Below are 6,363 nucleotides of genomic sequence, written 5' to 3' on the forward strand. Positions count from 1 at the left end.
TCAGATCTGATCCTGGAAGCTTAGCAAGGTCAGCTAGCTTGCACTTGGATGGGAGATCACCAATTAATAATGAATACTATAGGTTAATTTTCAGAGGAAGGAATTTGCAAAACTACAACTGCTGAAGAAAATCCTATGAAATGGATAGGGTCACCACAAATCGACAGGTTACTTGAAAGCATAGCCCACAACAACCAGAATGTACTTCTGAATGCAGAATGAGATGCAGACTTCCTTAAACAAAACAAAAAAAGTTTAGTATAAAATAACAGCACCATCTAGAGCAGAAGTGTGAAACTTGTGGTCTTCCAGATGCTTGGGCCTCCAACTCAAGCTCTAGCCAGCTTGTCCAATGGTCACGAATTCTGGGAGCCAAAGTCCAAAATACGTGGAGGGCCACAAGTTTGATACCACTGAAGAGGTACAAGCATCAAGTCCTCTGTAAGACATATACAGAAGCCCTTCACAAGGAACAGTATGCATGTTCCTCTCATTAGAATTTTCAGTCTGACACAATCAGAGCAGCAGTTTGGAGGACAAAGCATGGTTCTCCTGTTTCTGTCCAAAGAAACAAGGAGAGTATGAAGAAATTAAATAACAGTCTCCCAGCTTTTCATGCTCAGGCCTACAAGCTAAATAACTGGCAGACTAGAATCATTCTCTATCCTATAGGTGCTGGAATAGCTAAAGTTTAGAGGGGAAGAACTGAACATGTGAGTGCCTTCAAGTTTCCTTCAACTTATGGTGATCCCATGAATTTCATAGCGTTTTCTTAGGCAAGGCATACTCAGACTTTACATTTCCTTCTTCTAAAATATAGACACCTGGTACTTACTGGTGGTATCCCATCCAATAACTAATTAGAGCTAGCCTGTTTTAGTTTCAAGATTAGACAAGTCTTGATTTTATTTTTACACCCTAAGAACTGAAAATTAATTCAGAAATATCTCTGCAATCCATCCATGAAATGGTACAGACATTTTAGACAAAACAACTCAAATACATAAAACAGTCATAAAGTACAAATTCATGCACATATCTACATATCTATAACTAGATTCTAAACATTCATTATTCCCTCTGCTTGTAAAACAATATTCTTTTTTTAATTTTTCAACATAATATCAAGTTACTTGAAACAGGAGTCTTCAACATATCAGATGAGAATGGAATGCAGTGTGACCTCATTAAGAAAGTTTATATAAGAATATTTATTTTCCTTTGTAGCAAAACAGCATATTGCTACAGTTTTTAAAGTTTTTAAAAAGACACAAAAGGCCAGCAAGCTGAGAAACAGACTGAAATTTGAGATAAAGACCAACGTAGAATACAGGTGTTTGGTCTATGGCATTTACCTACGGAGGTAAGTAGGCAAGTTCAAGTTGGGAAAAAACCACTCTAAAACTTGTTTAAAAGCTCAACGGACTTGCCAAAGACAACCAGCATACATTCTATTTTACAGATGAGGCTTGTGAACAGAGACACAAAATTAGAACACCACCAGTCCTGGTTGAGCTCTCCACTATCCTCTGTCCACACACAATGACAATAGTTCTATTTGCTCTTGTAAAAGTACTGAAAGCCAGAAATCACTATTGCAAATCAGTCAAGCATTTGCAAGTATATCTTCATTCATAACATTTATTCTCCTTCTTCTGATATGAACAGCTTCCTATGTTAGTATGCACTTGGGAGCATATAAAGAAAGTACAGTGAATCAAGAAATACACAGGAACCTAAACATGTTGAAAGAAGCCCTGGGTTGGAGACAAAATAGCTAAGACTTGATCACCTATCTAGACAAAAAAAAGAAGTAATGCCTATGGTCTCTGCATGCCTATCAGAAAGGATCCAGTGTCTGTGGGTTTGCTAGCTTCCTTTGTGAAGATATAGATCCAAACAAATATAGTGGGGAGTGTCGATTTTTGCATGTTTCTACTAGTACTAATTGTCGCCGTACCCCTACTAACAAACCACAATAGTAACCTCACATACCTTTCATACCACTCCAGCAGGAAGTGTTGCCTTTATATGACTGCTACCTTTAGAGACTCTACTTTTTGTTATATGGCAGTAATCTATTTCCTTCTTCTAATATACAGAACTAAACAAAACCTGAAGGTCTAAATATATCCTATTAGATAAGGCAATGCCTATGCCTTCAAAATTCTTATGCAGCTATCATGGGACAAAATCTTTTTGAGAGACCATGCCAGCTGGACGGTGACAGCAGAAAGAAAAGGCTATGGTAGCAGTGAAGAAAGAAAAGGACTGGATAAATAGATTGATTGTGGCTGTGTATTTTAACTACTAATACAGTAAATTAACTACCGGTACTCTGCAAAACTAACCTCAACTTTCAGCATCTTGTGAATCAATCCTCAATAGCATTCTCATTCAGCTAGGTTTCACTTTTCCCACCAATCAGTGAAAGCCATAGTTTAGGATTAATGTCAAATGACTTGTTCTAACACAGACATACACTCCAACCACTAACTGGTAGGACTGATATAATCTCTCCATAAATCATATTCAAATAATAATGCAGTATAACTGCCTCTATCCAACTGGGGGCAATTCCAAACTCTACTGAATGAAGTCTTCCAGCAGAAGGATTTAGAAAATGCCCAAAGATGACATATCTTATCAGATATGGATCAAAAAGACAAAAGTTATTGGTTCCGCACACGTGGTAGTTATATTATACAGACAATGCCACAGTCTTAGTTGTTACTAATCAACCTGACTTTCTATTTTACCAGTATATAATAAGGGCCTGGGTCTTTTTCTTTGTTAACTGCAACATCAGTATGAGTTTTAAGATCTGCAGGGAGGACTTTCTCTTAGTCCCAACACCTCCACTGGCACTGATGGACACAGGAAAAGACCTTCACAGCTGCTCCTAGGCTGTGGAAAATAGTTTCCTTTTTAAACTTTTGTAGAATAAGAGTTTTTAAATATAAATTTGTTTTATATTTCTGTAAACTGCCTTGGATCTCATCCCAGGAGGAAGACAGGCTATAATCTCTTGCCTTTAAGAGAAAACAAGCTTATAAACATCTTTTTCACTATGCTATCAACAAAGATTAAATTATCTGGTGTTCCTGTTTTGAGTATTCTATTAATGTTTCTATCTGACCAAACATTGTGCCTATTGGTTTTTAGGGATATTTTTAGAATTGTTCTGGGTTTTAAAAGTATTACAAGTCATCTTGGCAGCCATTGGAAGAGAAGAAATAATATTGCAACCATTGTTCTAGGGAGGTAAGAATTTGATACAGTACTTACAAAAAAGCTCAAGCGATTGGTTGTTATGTGTTCTCAAGTCATTTCAAAGTTAAGGTGAACCTATCACAGGATTTCTTGTCAAGATTTGTTCAATGGAGATTTAATTTACCCTCCTCTGAAGCTGAGAAAATATGGGACACAACTTTTTTAAAAAAAGAAACAAACATTACAACTGGTACACCTACTTCAAACTATATAATGCAACTGCATCTTGCTTGATGTGTACAATTCCACAATTCCATTCCAATAAAGGATACAATAGAACTGAAGAAGTAGAAAAGTAAGCAATATAATTGATCTAGACATGGATCATGGGTCTTCCTCCAGATAAGTTAGTATAACACAACAGATTACCCATCCTTCTGTAATACTTAAACTAGAAAGCATACAGTAAATTCGGATTAACCAAGCTAAATGCTAATGGGATCCTTCTTACACAGAGCCCTGCTAACCAACATGCCTTCATAGGACAAGTAGCAGCAGTCAATTTAACTGAATTGTGCTTAATTAGAACAATCAAAACTTTATTTTCAGACTCCGTTATTATGAAGGAACCCCTGGAAACATAGTGGAAGTATTAGATTACGTACTTCCAGACATCAAAGACAAATTAAAATACAAAGCACTCCATACTAGATGCTGGGTACAAAAGATAGCAGGTGGCTGCCCACACCATGCTCTGACTATAGGTGAGTTTTTTCCTGGCCTTCCCTGCAGCTTGGGTGCTACAATAAGGGGAGCCTTTCCCAGCAGGGGAAGGAAAAAAACAGTTTTGTGGTACTTCAAACATAGACAGCCTTATTATTATGGGATAAGCAGGGGAGGGAGGAGGCTTTATGACATAACGAAATAGTCACTATGATACTCTTGTATCTGTTGCTGCTGTTGGCTCTTTCCCCCAAACGTGTCTTATACCTCTATCAAAGTTGGGTTCTATACAACTATCAGCTACCAAAAAAATCTGATCCTTGAAAAGAACCAAAAAGTGCATGACAGACTATTTGTTTGTTCAGAAGCTTCCTCGCTGAGTTCAAATGAGTTTACTTTCAAGATTACCTTCATTAATGAGGCCCCAAAATCTAAAACAGGAAGACATCTGCTTAACTTGCTACCCTGCCCTTTTTATTACCTATTCCAGCATTTCTCAACCTGGAGGTTGGGACCCCTGGGGGAGAGATCATGAGGGGGGGTCTGAAGGGTCACTAATGACCATCAGAAAACACAGTATTTTCTGTTGGTCATGTGGGTTCTGTGTGGGAAGTTTGGCCCAATTCTACTGTTGGTGGGGTTCAGAATGCTTGTTGATTGTAGGTGAACTATAAATCCCAGCAACTACAACTCCCAGATCTCAAGGTTTATTTTTTTCAAACTTCACCAGTGTTCACATTTGGGCATATTGAGTATCTGTGCCAAGTTTGGTCCAGATTCATCATTTGAGTTCACAGTGCTCTCTGGATGTAGATGAACTACAACTCTAAAACTTAGGGTCAACACTCACCCAAACCCAGTAATTTCTACTGGTTATGGGAGTTCTGTGTGCCAAATTTGATTCAATTCCATCACTGGTGAAATTCAAAATGCTCTTTGATTATAGGTTAACTATTTATAGGTTAACTATAAATCCCAGCAACTACAACTCCCAAATGACAATATCAATCCCCCACCCCAACCCCACCAGGATTCAAATTTGGACATATTGGGCATTTGTGCCAAATGTGGTCCAGTGAATGATATTAGATATTACAATTCATAACAGTAGCAAAATTACAGTTATGAAGTAACAAAGAAAATAATTTTATGGTTGGGGATCACCATAACATGAGCAAAGGTATTAAGGTGTCATGGCATTAGGCATGTTGAAAAATACTGATCAATTCTATCCGGGCAGGTTTTAAAATAAGAGAGTTTCTAAGAATGAGCCTGAATGGGAGCTGTATATGCATTTTAATGGGTTCATACCAGTTTGAATTATTTATTAATAGTTTTTTCCGTGTTTAAATCTATTTTAGTGTTTTTTATTCTGGAAGTTTTCAACTGTATATGTTTAAGCATTGTTGGCTGCTTTGAGTCTCCTTTAAGAGGTATGCGAGATAAAAAATATTAATACTCTAACATAGGCATCATGTCCCTATGAGGATGAGGCAGTGGAAACTTTGGAACACATTTTGTTGTACTGTTCTTTTTACCGAGACCCTCGTAAACATTTTATAAGTTTACCAGGGAGATCTGTAAGGTTTTATGTTGATTATCTTTTGGCTGACCAACACCCCCAAAATACTGCTAAGGTTGCTAGCTTTTGTGCAGCAGCAACAGCTTCTCCTCGCAAGATGCTGCCACACTCTTTGAAGGTTTTAATATTTACTTCAGTTTTTACCATTGTCATTTTGGCATATAAATGTTTAATACTGTTTTAACTATCCTAGTCAATACTGGGTTTTAACTTTGCTTTAGACATTGTTTCTTAATGCCTAAATGTATATGTTCTTATTCTGACATTTGTACATTTCTTGGTGCTGGTCATTGACCGTAAATAAATGTATATATAATATAGGCATGGTAAAACTTGGACCCTCCAGGTATTTATTGCTCTTAGAGCAGGCATGGGCAAACTTGGGCCCTCCAGGTGTTTTGGACTGCAACTCCCACAATTCCTAACAGCCTCAGGCCCCTTCCTTTTCCCCCTCAGCCGCTTAAGCTTAAGGCTGTTAGGAATTATGGGAGTTGCAGTCCAAAACACCTGGAGGGCCCAAGTTTGCCCATGCCTGCTCTAAGAGCAATGAATACCCTAACACACCAGAGAAAGGCAACTCGGAGAGGAGCCCCGTCCTGCCGCTTCAGTCAGCCCTCCCTCCAGCTTTTCCTCTCTCCGTCCCACTCCGAAAAAGCCTCCTCTCCATTAAAGTCCCTTTTAGTAAAAGAACAACAACTCCCGAGGCCTAGGCCCCGAGTTTCGCTCCTCGCCCTACTTCAGTCGCGGCAAGTTAAACCAGACTCTTATCCACGCCCCCTTCCACGCCAATCTCCCGACGCTGTGCTCTTATTGGCTACTGGCAAGACCTCCCCCTTTCCTATTGG

General features: G+C 38.5%; 1 protein-coding gene across 3 annotated transcripts in view; it reads right to left on the reverse strand.

The window, feature by feature from the left end:
• Window positions 1–6,363, reverse strand: part of OSBPL9 (oxysterol binding protein like 9) — a 70,986-nt gene that overhangs the window by 64,371 nt on the left and 252 nt on the right. The window lies entirely within an intron of this gene.

Source organism: Anolis sagrei, chromosome 4 (assembly GCF_037176765.1).
Source record: "Anolis sagrei isolate rAnoSag1 chromosome 4, rAnoSag1.mat, whole genome shotgun sequence".
NCBI lineage: Eukaryota > Metazoa > Chordata > Lepidosauria > Squamata > Dactyloidae > Anolis > Anolis sagrei.